Consider the following 14,205-nt stretch of genomic DNA (forward strand, 5'->3'; position numbering starts at 1 on the left):
CATGTTTTGGAACATGCACAAAAATGCTTCCCTGTGTTCACACTTCTGTACTAAGAGATACATGAATGTCGATACAGATTTTGCATTAATCTTGTGCAGGCTGCATCCAAAATACATTTCAATATAAATTAGAATTAATACTTTATATTGTCAAAGTTCTACTTGTTTTAAACACTGACCAGTCAGTTGTAAGAAATCTGTGACATGGAAGCAGGTGAAGTGATTTTTACAGAATTGTCATTTTTCAAAGGAGCAGAATTGTCTGGGAATATTTTAGACAAAAAAAAATGAAGAAAATGCGATCTTATAGTAAACTGAATTAGGAACAAAATCATTTTGTTTAGAAATCTGTTATCTTTTAGTGGCAGTATCAGAGCTCTGTATCTTCTCATTTATTTCAGGGCTGGTCTTCTCCTCTTTCCAGATACTGTATGCAAGCAATGTAGCACTGATCCGCCTTTCAAATGGTGCTGCAAGCTTAGGGTTAAGATATTATTCCAGGTAACAAAAGCCAATGAGAGTACACCAAGATGATGTTTGTGACATCATCTCACAGAGTAGCTAGAACAGCTGAGGTGGCTTTCAGCTTCAGCACCATTGCTATTATGATGGATGTTTACATCTCTTCATTGAGAGCCAATTATCTCGCTTTTGTGTGAGGCCCAAAGATCACTCATGCTGCCCGTCTGGATACACCAGTCTTGGATCTAGCTGAACGAATAGCTTTTCTCTGTGCATGGTAAGAGAGGCTTTTCTTTTTGTCTTCTCTTAGATATTCTAGCTGATGTGTGTGTCGTGCAGAGGAAAATGCTGGCACAACCCTGTGCCTTAGTATTGGAAGACTTAACTACAGCATTTTCAAGCATTCTGCTGTTGATAGGTTTTATATGCAGGCAACAATATTGCTTACTTCATTTACTAATATTTCTAATAATCTCTATTTTGTAATGCTATTTATTGATTAAAAAAAAAACCCAGATCATTAATTTTGTAGAGTGATATAGTGTATTACGTGAGCCTTGGATGAGCTATGTTTCCCGCAGCGGAGATAATTTGACATTTACAGGGTAATAAGTTATTCGAGTTCTTAGACAAGTTGCGGTAGCCTTGTTCACCTTTCGAGGAATTTAAAGTAGATGAACAAAAGCAACAATGCAGAAACGCTTGCTGTAACGTGAGGGCAAAGAGCTGCATTTTAAAGGCTTGTCTATAGACGCTCTTGTATTATACATACGAATGTTATTTAATAATGCAGAATGCATATTGTTCCACTGATGCTTGGATCATGTGCAGCTTTGTTATAATATGTTTCTGGTGGCAATTTCCTGCCAGTGCTTCTTGCAGAGAGAGAGAAAAAAATAAGCAATTTCTAAAGGTTTCTGAGTTGATGTGGATTTAAGAGATTAACAGTGACATTGACACTGACAAATCAGATACAATACGAGATTTAATTGAGTGAGTACAGTCCATGCTGGTTGAAGAATTCGATAATCACTGGAACTGGAACAGAACTTGAGTCTAATGAATGAAACCTTTCTGACACCTCATAAAGGTGACTATATCATTAACAACACAGTAGAGACATAATTATTCCATATTTTGCATGATTTCTGTGTTTTGGAAGCAATTGTAATAATGAGAATGGCATCACTCTGTAAACAAAGTATTCACCTGTTAGCTGCAACAATGACATTGATGACGTATATAAAAAGCCAGCAGTGCTATCATCAACCATTGTAAATATTAGATTTTTCTGATTTTCTTCCAGCTATTCAATATCCTGGAATAATAACTCTTATTTATGTAAATGCCAATTGTAACTTGACAGTCTTATTATGTGTCAGGTATGCTGATGGCATTTTAACAATGCTTATTCTAGGAAGTGCTTTGCCGAATTGAAACTTGCTTTAACTACTCTGTGTGAACTGATTGCTTGACTTCCAAAGGCAATTCAATTATATTTTCTCAATAAATAGGAACAAGATAAATGGTGTACTTTCTATATTAAAACTATGCCATTCGTTTCTCTTTAGCGGAACCCTTAGAATGCACATTGCCGAACAGAATCAGTGCGACCAATATGATTTTTTAAAAAAATGTGCGCCACAATATCGTATGACATCTATATTTTTTCAATATTTTCCATTTTGGTATAGTTTACAGCTGAAATTCAATAGTCTTAAGTTTATGATTGATTCCAAATTTGGCACAGCACCACTTACAACCAAACCTGGCGTATCTTACACAGGAAGATTTATTGAGCTTCCCAAATTCTGAGTTAAAACTTAATTACATGCATCCAAACTAATGGACTATGGGATAATATCATGCATCACCCTTTCCAATGGTAATTACAGTCTATCCTGCTGACATATCTCTCTTTGCTGTGTCTATCCACTGTAATATACGGGATCTTGTGACCTGTGTGCTTGATAATAGAACATAACATATACCCCAAAGCTGTTTGCAACTTACAACCTGTTGAATGAACTTTATACTAATAATTGAGAATTCCAAAATTGTCTGTGTCCATGTAAATTTGCTAAAACTTTATATCAATAATGATGAAGAGATTGATTCAGCTCACCAACAGGCTTACCAAAGAAATGATGATGGCCAGGATGATGGAAGTGCATGGGGTACTTGAGTCCTGAAAATGTACTGATTGAAAATTGAGTTTGAAATATAAACTTCATATAAGAAATATTACCTAATGTTATGTCTGTCTGTGTATGTGTATCTGTACCTATACTGTACATTTTCATAAGAACCTAAAAGTCCCTTTTTAATTTGCTGGACATCTTGTGCCCCTGGGATGAGATTCGGGTTCTTTCTGGGACTCTAAAACTAAGTATTACACCGTATGCCTGTGACAGGATGTGTTAAATTGCCCTACACTTACCAATATCTACTATATGCAAAGAATTGGGATACGTTAAAATACTGCACAAATCTCAAAACTGTTCTTTGATGCAGAATTTAATATCAGTATTAAATCTCTTTGATGTCAAAACTCTATGGTAAGTGGTCAACTGTGATCTTAATATATATTTTCCCCTAGAATTATCATTAGTTTTGTAAAAAATATCATTTACAGTTGCTAAACATTTTTACTTTACGTATGCTATTAAAATGTATGCTATATTTTTGGTTTGTATTGTATATACTTAGTAAGAGTCATCAATAATTTACATAAACTTGCACTTGGTTGGTGGTGTGAAGGAAGTATTTTCAGTGCAAAGTGCTTTGTGGTAGAAATTGGATATTTTATAATATTGCTCAAAAAATTGTGTACAAGTCCTATGGGGATTTTTTGGAAAGAAACCCACACTTTGTATTTACCTATTCTCAGTGGGGGCGATGCCCAGAATGTTCCCCCAGAATCACGCACCTTCGATGCCACTGTCAGAGATTTAACGTTGCATTTAATGGCTTACCAGCTGTGATTAAATCCTCCAGTAGCTCTGATATCTGTTATTATAGGGGGAAAAAAAGACGGCTGCGTAACACAAGTGACACCTTCCAGGTATGGTGCAGGCTCAGCTTCTGAGCCTGATCCATATACCTGAGCACCATGCATGTAGGGTAGATGTATGGAAGGGGTTCAAATATGAAATAATATAATGTGTATAACTTAATATAACATTACATTTCTGTCATATTAGCCATTTTATTCAAAACTATTCAATTCAAAATGCATTAAAGGTCATATGAAAAGAAAAATCAGGTAATTTATTTGATGCTAGAGTACAACATGTGCATTATGTATTCACTAATAGTATAAAATTAGTAGTTGTGCATGTTTCTAAATTCTATAGAAAACATCCAGAAAGAAAGATTTAGCAAAATAACACAAAGTTCAATTAAGTTTACAGATTCTGGCTTAAACATACATATCTATATACTCCATTAGAGTATTTCATGTAATTTCCAAACAGAATATAACTGTGACCAAAACATAAATAAAATAAAATGATGTATAGACAAGCTTCGTATATACAGTGCAATATAAAACTCTAGGTCCTGGAAGAATTTGTGCAAAGTTATCGACCGTGTTTAAAGTGAAAAGCCGAAGTTTACCCATTAAAGTTACATCCTCAGTGCCCCCCCCCCAAGTTTCAACTACCCATAACACTTTACGTTTCACAAAAATTATCATTCTGTCCTCTCCTTGCAGGAAGTTACTATCATTAAACAATCATTCAATATTTTAGTTAACCCAGGGAGACATTTACCTTTCTGTATTTTTTCTTTATAAATTTGGAGCAAGAAAGAAAGAATCGAGAAATAGTTTAAAAACAGCCCTGCACTATCTCTAGGTCGGCAGGGCTCATTGGTAGCCTAGGTAGAGCACTGCATTCTATCTAGTTGCTTTCTTTAGGGGTTAGAAAGCATAGCACAGGCACACAGGCTGTCCACAAGAAGCCTTACGAAGCATGCTCTAGTGGCAAAATGTAGGTTACAAGTGCGTAGGGCAAGACTAACATTTTTCGGTTCTTAGACCATGGACTGTTAGCACTCCCTAAGTCCTTTCCACTACTGCATTAATGAACACTTTTTTAGCCAAGCAGATTTCTAATATTTTAAGGAAATACTGGCGTAGTTTGCCCTCTAACCCTTTAGTTATTTTTGGCATTTGCTAAAATTTTACACAAATCTAGCTTGACACTATCCCTAACCTTAATCCTATTTCTAACACTAACCATAGTTTTAACTTTAGACCTATCACTAACCCTAGTCCTGGCTCTATCGCTAGTTCAAACCCTATTCCTAATCCTAATCCATGACCAGGTTAGAAAAACAAGTATGTAAAAATATAAAGTTTATTAGCATGTTAATGTTTTTTCACATGGTACAATTTTGTATTTGGGACAGCTCCCCATCATGTCTCTCTTTCCTCTTACAATATTACAAGTGAGAAGAGTGGTGAGGAATTGTGGGAGAGCATAGTTTAGCCTGACATCTCAAGCACTGCCTATGCATAGCGTAGCAGTCATGATGATTTTTAATAGGCAGCAAATGAGATGACATAGCTCACTTTCACATACTGAGAACTTTCTCTTCTCAGTCATTGCCTATGCAGAACACAGCATTCGATGACAAACTCATCCTGACATCTGCACTGTGCATAGAAACACTGACTGAGATGCCATGCTTTATGCAAAAAAGACTGGATCTCCCTGCCTTGATTGTTGCTTGGACAAAAAATTGCTAATATACTTGTTAATCTAAAAAAAAGTGATTTAGGCTACTTTCACACTAGCGTCGGTATGCGGCCGTCGCGCTGCGTCTGCCCGACGTACCGACGTATACTGTGCAAGCGCTGCACAATGGGGGCAGCGGATTCATTTTTCCAGTGCATCCGCTGCCCCATTGTGAGTTGTGGGGAGGTGGGGGCGGAGTTCTGGCCACGCATGCATGGTCAGAAATGGCGGACACAACGCAGCAAAAAACCTTACATGTAACATTTTTTGCTGCCGACGGTCCGCCACAACATGACGTAACCGTCGCACGACGGTTGCGACGTGTGGCAATGCGTCGCAATGCATTGCTAATGTTAGTCAATGGAGAAAAAACGCATCCTGCAAGCAATTTTGCAGGATGCTTTTTTTCTCCAAAACGATGCATTTCGACGTGCAGTGCACGACGCTAGTGTGAAAGTAGCCTTAATCATCAACAATTGGTTGAAAATATGCAAAATATTATTCACTTTCTATTGGTTTTATAATCAATTTACATAACCAATTAACTTGCTTACAGGATTTAGAACAGCTTGTATTAAATGTTGCCATTCCAAGTTGCGTGCATATGCAGGAATAATGCATAGCAAGCAGTACCTTGGTGCACTAAAAGCTTTAACAACAGCCTTTTGATTTAATATGTAAAGTGATGCCAACTATATTGTAATGGAATATAGAGCACTTGGTCTAGTGTTCCCAAGAGCTGGAGCAAGTATTATTGAACAACCAATTATGTATTAAATATATTTAGAAGGTGTAATCTTAATAATGGCCTTTAAATGCAGTTGTTACTGCTTCCCCCTTTAACAGTATATATTTCTCTCTGACAATATATATCACACTTTCTTGAGATTTTAATATCTAAAATAAAATGAGGGTCAATTTTGCTGACCTAAAGCTTAAACCCCTTATACACCCACTGAACCATTACAAAACAGAACATTGGCCAACTGCATAATAAAGTAATGGATGAGAATCTCCAAGGCATAATGCAAGCAGCTTGTTGAATCCATGCAACAAAGGATACATGCTGTCCTAAGGGCAAAGAAGGTCGTAACCAGCACTAGATCATATATTTTGCAAAGCGGCTACTGAAAATGTTTGATAAATGGTATCTTTTTGACTAAATATAAAGCTAATGAATTTGTCACATCTAGTAATAGAAGCTATTTATACACTATAATTTCGTGTATAACCCCAATACAAGTCAAGTAGTTCTCTCATATACATAACCTGTATCCATATGCTCCATAAGGGTTAATAAATATTATATTAATTTGGGGGCTTTGCTGTTTGGTGAGCCTACAGGATTTAGTAAACGTATGTCTATCACAATTCCACTGACATCACTGGCGTAATTCAAGGTTTCACGATAGCATCTACATTCTGAAGAGGAAAAAACAGAAACAAATGGGTTAACCTGCGCTGCCGTCAAAAGATGATGAGAAGACAGGATTCCAAGTTATGCAGTTTATTTGTCAACGTATTTCAAAGTTTGAAACTTCTTCATCAGGACAAACCAGGATTGTTTCAAACTTCGAAACTTCTTGACGATCATTTCAAACTTCGAAACGCCTTGAAAAACCACATTACTTGGATTCCTGTCTTCTCGTCATCTTTCGACAACAGCACATGTTAACCCATTTGTTTCCATTCTTCTTTGATTTCTCCTTGTGGGTCTACAGCAGCCGTAAGCCTCTTCAATGGTTATGCACACACAACCCTATCAAGTATGCCCGATTGTGCAATTTTATTCATAAGATTTTACCAGATAAGACCCTATTGTGCTTTTTTGTCATTCTCTAGTTGTATAAATTACATTCTGAAGAGAACCGCTGTCAGCCCATGGTAACGTTATCTCTGCTGTAATTTATTTCTAACCCCTTGGACATGCAAACTTTTTAATTTGCTCCTTAGTTTTTTCCTCCTCGCTTTCCATGAATCTATACTTATATTTACTTTTTGTTGACATAGCCAAATGTGGGCTTGTTATTTTGTGAGAAGAGTTGTAGTTTTAAATGACACTATTAATGTTACCGTGAAAACTACTGAAAAAGGAGGCCATTAATGATAGCCTGTTTTCTATATGCCAAGCTGTAACTTTTAGAGGTGCAACTTGATTCGCAAAAAAAATCATTCTTTCCCAAATTGCATGAACCTTTATATACTCTGGTGTGTCTTCAGGCCCCAGAGTATAATAAATGTAAGATGCAGAAAATAAAGAAAAATGCTTATACTCCCCTTACCGCTCACCTCTCCAGCCTCTCCGCCCTTCACTGTTGACCATCTGGTCCGCATCTTATCACTGCCTATGAGTGCTGAAACCCTGCACTGCTTAATGCTAGTCTGGGACTTCCAGCTCTGATTAGACCTGGGATGTTTTCGATGTGCGCCACTGTGCCCGCATGTACAGAAATATTCCAGGCCTCATTAGAGCAAGAAGTTTCATCACTCCGGAGCAGTGATGAAAAGATGCAAAGAAGATTACATGGGGTAAATACAGAGTGGAGGGATCAGAGAGATGAAACATAAGGTGAGTATTCATTTTTTTACTTTCTTAACCTTTTGATGGCCTTTCATGCATTGGAAAAATGTCACCCAGCCAGCTGCCATTTTGCTGATTTTGCGCAGAGGCAAATGACAAAAAATCTCCATTTTGTTGAATTTTTGAAACAATTGAATAGAATAAAATTGTACTTGAATATATGTGCTTGTCTCTAGACCCCTATGACTGAAAGCTGAGGCTGGAAGAAGAATTAAAGTAAATTCCTGCCTGACTTCTGAGTTTTCAGTGCAGCGGCCACACGGCTTCAGCATGCTAATAACCTGCAGATTAACACCATATCTGCAGGTTAATAAAGATTTTTCCTATAACAGGTTCCCATTCAACTATTATGATTGGAGCTAAACCTGACTGAAGTAGTGACTGTCATCTGGTGTCATGCAACCAGCACTCTTTCTGCACGGAGCGGGCACAGCTTTTAAGCCTTTCTCTATATATGGATGCCTTGCTTTGGCTGTTCACATATTAGTTGAGTCGCAAAGGGTTAAATGCAAGCACAGGTTCATAAAAATGTAAATCTACAGTTAAAAGAGATAATTAACCAAATTTATGATTAAAAAGGTGTGATAAATACTACAGGCTGTGATGCAGATCTATGGAAAATATTGGCAAGCTGCATTTTAGCTTCTTTGATTTACTACAGTTCTGTACCTACATTGAGGTGAATGGTCAGACTAGTTGCTAGGGGTGCAATGCTTAGCAATGGCAATATTGTAATTGGGGATGCAAGGCAACACAGGAAGTCTTTTCTCAGATTTCCTAGTCATTAGGTCTTCAGTGACAGAGAAGTATTGACTTTCACTGATTAAAGAACAAAAAATAAAAACTTGGTAACTCTGCACCTGTCTAATTTCTATGTCTCGCATATCTACTGTTGCCTTTATGAAGTATGTCTGTGGGAAAATAAGTGATGAGTCACATTAGACTCATTTATGGAGTTTATTCATTTTTATCAGACAAACTGTAGCCAAAGTGTATCATTTTACACCAATCAAAAGATATACTGCATAAAACATGCTCCTGCTGCCGCGCTAACCATATTTTTGCAAATATCAAGTTTGGTGAAGAACCTGCATACTATTAATACAAAGTATGATTTAAATCAGAGGTCCCCAACTCCAGTCCTCAAGGCCCACCAACAGGTCATGTTTTCAGGATTTCCTTTGCATTGCACAGGTGATGCAATTATTACATGGGCAAGACTAAGGAAATCCTGAAAACATGACATGTTGGTGGGCCTTGAGGACTGGAGTTGGGGACCCCTGATTTAAATGATTCTTACATTCAACTGTAAAAGAAACCTGAAAACCCAGCTCTTCAAAGAAGAGCCTGTAATGACTACACGGCCACCTCAACACCATTGGAGCTACTGCAACCCTCGACCTCCTGTCTCCTCCCCCATAATCCTGTAGAATGTAAGCCCGCAAGGGCAGGGTCCTCTTCCCTCTGTATCAGTCCGTCATTGATAGTTTGCTTACTGTAAGCGATATTTGTATTTTGATGTAACTCCTTCTCATGTACAGCACCATGGAATTAATGGTGCTATACAAATAAATAAGAAGAAGAAGAACTGTTTGATTGATAATTTATTAGAATAAAATGTATACAAAAATATTGCTTTGATATATGTGTTAATATGCAGTGAAACTGGTATAAAGCATTCAAATTAACAGCACGTGACACAGCCAAAATTATTAAACATTGTATGCATACAAATAAGTCGTGTTCAGTACAAATCTAAGCACACTAAATATTTGCATTGTTATTTTCAAGATACAGAAGACATTATCTATAGATATCTATGTCACAATACTGCCACCTGCCAGCTCCTTGTGATAAAATGCATGAAAACAAAAAATCATGCTTCAGTTAACATGCACTGTACTTTGATTTCAATCATACGATGATAAATATGTTTTCTGTTCAACAGCTAAAAATACTGTAATAACACTAAACAGGTATAATCTGAGAATCATAATAATAAAAATAATAATAATAGTAATAAAATAATAATAATAATAATAATATCCTCTCATTATCCCTATTCTTATTAAGCAATTGCAGCTTACCTTGCAGATGGTTAAAACACAAATTCTTTAAATCAATCGACGCCCCGCTGAATTCATAATAAAATATTTAGTGCTTGAGGCACCAGGAGATAATGTGAGTTGCTCAAGGTTACAAGGAGAAGACCTAGCAATAAATCTATGCTCCTCAGTTTGAGACTTCCTTTCTTAGTGTTTCAATGGAACAAATCAAATTACATTCTGCATTAAATAGCCAAGACAGCATTTTGAAGATGCTCATAAAACCATATAACTGTGTATTTTCTTTCTTGGATTTTTTGCGTACTATTTCAAGTCTTTGCAAAGTATAATCTGGCCAAATAGCTTAATTATATGTGTATATATTTTTTAATACAGTATCATTGGATTATATCAATCCAAAATGAAAAACTGAGAAAGTGTGGAGACTTCAAATCTTGAAATTCTACGGCAATTGTCATCACTGGAGATGAGCAAAATGAGTTAAAATTAATTTCATTTATCTAGAATTTAAAGAAAGAAAAATTGAATTCCCACGAATCACATTTTTTTGCAATGTGTGAATCTAGCAAAAAGGCAGCCAGGACATATTCTTTGGTCGGAATCAAAAAGTATGAAAAGCAATTTTGGTGTTAATAAAATTGCTTTTCTTACTTTTTGATTCAGTTATGTGCATTTTGTAGGCATTGATCCTTTTTCTCTTTTTTCATGGTTCATTGTCCTCTCATGCATTATACATCACTCTACAGTTTGCTTCATCTATATTTGTACCTTGTGGTGCACCGTACCCTTTATTTGTATTCTTTGGTCTGGTCTAGTCCTCAGTGTCATCTTTAGTACATCCTCCTCCAGCGCTGAAATATGCCTGTTTATATCATGCTGAAGATACCATGTACCAAACATGCCAGCAATGCCACAGAAGGCTGGACTGAAGAAGGTGACTTAACAGGAGCAGGGCTGTATGGCAAGTGTGGCTTGGGTGAGTATAACTTTTTTCACTTTTATTTTGTACTCCAGTAGATTATACTGTATTGGATTTCTGGAGCATTATAATGAACATAATAATCCACATTCGATTATTATCAAATGAATCGATGTGAATCAAGCTTCCTTAGTATCTCAATTCAATCTTCTGAATTAGAATTTTGACAGATACGTACATCCTTACTTATGACTAGAGATGAGTGGATCAATCAAGTTAGAGTCAAATGTCATGAAATTCCTGGCTTTATGCAAATGTGAACAATTGCAATTCAATTTGAAAAGATAAGCAAAAAAATGCCCAGTGCCATTTCACAGACTGCTAAAGACTTAGAGAATTGGCTAATGGCACTAGACAATGACAGGCGGGCTTCCTCATAGTATTGGAAATATTTGCTAATATCTCTGCAACAGAGAGGCAAAACAAAAAATCAAAACATTTATTTTATTCCGCTCTGTTCCCACCATTACATCAAGGGTGCAGTTCAGCATGAAAAACTTGGTGACATAATAATTGCTCTTTAATAATAGCCTTTAATGTATTCTTGCCAAACTGCTAACAAGGAGGGCAGTATTAAACCCCTCAGTGCTAATTTTGCAACTAAGCAAATTCCTTAATCCAATCTTGTATGACAGAAAATGTGCTTCTTACATTGTGAGATGGGCAAGACTTTTTTTAATCTTCAAAAGATGGATTTCCATGATTCCATCATTTTAACCCCTTAATGACCGCCAATACGTCTTTTAACTGACCTGACATATAAGAGAATAGCCTCCCCATACAGATGACAATCCAGCAGCTGTCGGCTGTACACTATAGCTGACAACTTGCTGTATCAGCCACGATCAGTATTTGCACCTTCTAAATCTGTTTAACCCCTTAGATGCTGCTGTCAATAGTGACTATATCATTATAAAGGGTTAACAGAGTGTGGGGGCTTCTTCTTTATCCCAATTGGTGCCCTCAGATCATGATTTTGTTGTCCTGATGTTTGCGATGGCAATTCATGACCAAATAGCGGCCTTAGAGTCTGACGGCTGTTGTAATCTGTTTAGAAGTTAGCAACATTTAGGTGGTAAAAATACACATTTTCATTTCTGTCATGCCACTTTGCATTAATTCCTGTAAAGCACCTGAAGAGTTAATAAACTACCTGACAGCAGTTTTCAATATGTTTAGGGGTGCTGTTTTTAAAATGGTATCACGTTTGGGGTTTTCCCAATATATGGGACCCCTAAAGTCACTTCAAACATGGATAAGTCCCTAAAAAAATAAATGTGGTAAATTTCTTTGAAAAAATGAAAAATTGCTGCTACATTTTTAAACCTCCTAAAATGCTAACAAAATAAAATAACATTTTACAAATGGTGCTGATGTAAAGCCGACATGAGGGAAATGTTATTTATTAATGGTTTGCTGTTGTATGACTATCTGGATTAAAGGGATAATCATTCAAATTTAGAAAATTGCTAATTTTTTAACATTTTTCTCAAATTTTTTATATTTTTTATAAATAAACACAAAAAACATTGAACTAAATTTACCATTATCATAAAGTATAATGTGTCACGAAAAAACAATCTCAAAATCACTGGGATTTGTTGAAGCGTTGCAGAGTTATTACCACATAAAGTGACACTGGTCAGATTTCAAAAATTTGGCTCGGTCACTAAGGGGTTAAACACAACTGTTTACCTCACAAAGTGTGCATGTTGCAAAAAAATATATATATATATTTTTAAGACTTCGTTGTTACACATTTACACATAAAACTGTGGGTTACGCCTGGTTACCATCTGTTTTCCTCTAGCCTGATAGGTTGTAGTAGTGACATGTCTTTATTAAGGTTGTGTTTTCATTATGGAGCTCAAAACATGTTTAGTACACATCTTGGAAACCTCAGAGTATTATTCATGTACTTTCCAGGTAACCATAGGATTTTCAGCAGTGCAATTCATGGTGAATTTATACGCCACAAATTTAAATTTTGGGAAAAATTCAACATAGCTGGAGAATTCGAGCTTCAAACAAACCTCCCATCTTTAGTTATCACCACAGTAAGATAGTTTATAATTATTTTTTGTTGACCATGATTTTTTTTACACTTGATTAGAAAAGTATTTATTCCTCTGGCAAAAAATGCTAATTAAAATTGACAGATTATTATGATAGTTTAATATTATTTGTTATAAGCTTTATTTTGATAGCATTATTTTGATAATTATAATTTTTATCAACTTTTGCGTGAAAACTAAAACTCCACATCTGGCTCTGTTCAAATAAACAAAATGGCATCCTTTCTTACAGGGGTTGTACAGTCTTAAACTACAAGTCTCCAGACCCCATACATGACTGCAGACTTGTGAATATTCACATCATACATACTGCACACTATGAGATTTCTCTAATGCTAGTGCAGGGAGGGTGGACATGTGACTGAATTATGCAATATTCATACTCCTGGCCACATTCCAACTAGATAGCCGCAGCCTCTCTCAATGCAAGTGTATTTAGCAAGGCCAGAAACAGTCTACTTGACTGTGACTATTGGTCACATGACCCCCTACTCCCAACGCTGGCACCAGAGTATCCCCATATTATGCAGTTCATGCGACGTGAGGATGCACAAGTCTGCAGTTACAAAGAGTGACTGCAGACTTTTAGTTTAAGATCAGACAAACCTTTTAATATGGTGGTGTGAAGTTTTTGACAGATTTGTTTCTGATGGGGTCTGACATAATCTATTGACTGATGGTTGGGTTCCACAATCCACCAGACCTCAAGAATCATGGATCTCCCTTTTTTGGAAGGTAAAGCATGGTGCTGAAGAATATTTGATTCTCCTATCAAAAAGGAATGAAACCTTCACGGGTTAGAAACCAGCATAATTGTTAACAGAGGAAATTGTTTACTTGACATGGAACTAAAATAATCCAAGCATGCCTTACTTAAAAGCAGTTTTACTTATTATATTTTAAAAGAGTACAAAATGCAGCAAGTGTTTGTTTCAATTTTCTTGTCAATTAAACTACTACTTAACATAGAACAGGTTAATTGCCTGGCAACTAAGTTTAACATTTCAGCTCAGGATTTGTAGTACTGAAGACATTACTGAAGACATTGGTAGGTGATATGGTTGCCTTTGCTAATGGACTTAGTATGACTACTACTTCTAGTCTGACCCTGTCGTATGCATTATTCGGAAGGTGGGAAAGTCTGCAGTTGATCAGATATGGTCGGATATCTATCTATTTATTTAGCTCTGGATTTTTATCATGCTGAATGCTGACAGTCTAGTTATTTCTGGAGTTAAAATGTAATAATTTTTTGCAGAAAACCCATTACACATTATTAAAAAAGCTTTGCATTAACAGG

At 36.3% G+C, this 14,205-nt stretch overlaps 1 protein-coding gene across 1 annotated transcript in view; it reads left to right on the forward strand.

The window, feature by feature from the left end:
* The first annotated feature begins 422 nt into the window (after positions 1-422).
* Positions 423-14,205, forward strand: part of MGAT4C (MGAT4 family member C) — a 272,378-nt gene continuing 258,595 nt past the window's right edge. The window contains exon 1 of the mRNA XM_069764395.1: positions 423-739. The gene's annotated coding sequence lies outside the window, so the exon portion shown is untranslated. The remainder of the gene's footprint in view (positions 740-14,205) is intronic.

This window comes from Ranitomeya imitator, chromosome 4 (genome assembly GCF_032444005.1).
Source record: "Ranitomeya imitator isolate aRanImi1 chromosome 4, aRanImi1.pri, whole genome shotgun sequence".
NCBI classification, from domain to species: Eukaryota; Metazoa; Chordata; class Amphibia; order Anura; family Dendrobatidae; genus Ranitomeya; species Ranitomeya imitator.